The sequence below is a fragment of the Piliocolobus tephrosceles genome, chromosome 2 (assembly GCF_002776525.5).
Source record: "Piliocolobus tephrosceles isolate RC106 chromosome 2, ASM277652v3, whole genome shotgun sequence".
Lineage (NCBI taxonomy): Eukaryota > Metazoa > Chordata > Mammalia > Primates > Cercopithecidae > Piliocolobus > Piliocolobus tephrosceles.
The window spans coordinates 154,897,499-154,898,619 of record NC_045435.1 but is presented as its reverse complement, the minus strand read 5'-3'; the positions used below and the strand labels follow the sequence as shown (position 1 = coordinate 154,898,619).

At 43.0% G+C, this 1,121-nt stretch overlaps 1 pseudogene; it reads right to left on the bottom strand.

The window, feature by feature from the left end:
• Nucleotides 1-216: 216 nt before the first annotated feature.
• On the bottom strand, nt 217-754 carry LOC111539427 (annotated as a pseudogene).
• Between the last annotated feature and the right edge of the window lie 367 nt (nt 755-1,121).

Below are 1,121 nucleotides of genomic sequence, written 5' to 3'. Positions count from 1 at the left end.
ACAAATGCAAAAATCTGAAACCCCATTTTTGAGCCATCTCTGTACATAATAAGAATCCGGCCTGCATCTGTCAGTGATAGAGAGTACAGTAAACTAAGATGTCCCTGAAGAGGCCATAGTGTTGACAAAATTCAGCATGCTGGTGGAGTCTACACAAACACAGGAAACAAAGCTCGGCCCTTCCACACAGCTGTCTGTCCTTGCAATGACTTCGTTTTAAGTCAGTGCCTCTTCATGCTGCGTATATTCTCCAATGTCAGCTTGGTGAAGTACCACAATCACCACGGGGTCTACATTTTTCAGTCTTGTGTAGATTTTGCTGCCACCCCAAAACCCAAAGGGATGTCTGCCATGGAGTACACCACCACTCCCCAGTACTGAGAAGTATTTTCAGTGATTCGACCCAGACCATATTTCAATACATGGTTCCCAAAGAGGAAGGACTGCTCCGTACCAGGCTTTATCCACACTTTATAGTTGGCATAAGGTGCAAGGTAATTCAGGGCTGTGACGTGAACCAAAACTTGTGGGTCTTAGTGAATTTTCTGAAGCAGGTCCCCAGTGACGCCAGCTTGTCCCCGGAGATATTGGCATCCAGCTTCATAATTTCCCTCACATAGTACACCTGGTCATTGTGCAGCCAGAAACAATAGGTGCCATTGGGTTGGTACACCAGCAGCTGAAGAGTCTACCTGATGTATTTCCCAATCTTCTTAAGCATGACATGGGTCTCCTCTTCAGTCAAAGTCCGCATTTTCCTGCTGGGTTGGAACACCAGATCCTCGTACCTCGGTCTTATTTATTTATCTTTAACAGATGGAATTTCGCCCTGTTGTCCAAGCTGGAGTACAGTAGTCATAGCCTACTGCAGCCTCGAACTCCTGGGCTCAAGTGATCCTCCTGCCTCAGCCTCTCAAGTAACTGGGACTATAGGCACACACCCACACTTTTAATCAAAGTGTATTATCTTTGAGTTGTGTTTCTTGTAAATAGCATAGAGTTGGGTTATGGTTTTTAAAAATCCATTTTGACAATTTCATTTTTTAAAAAAATCTCACTTTATTGAAGTCTGACATATAAAAGAAGTTTTTTACATATAACTTGTATACATAAAATGTATA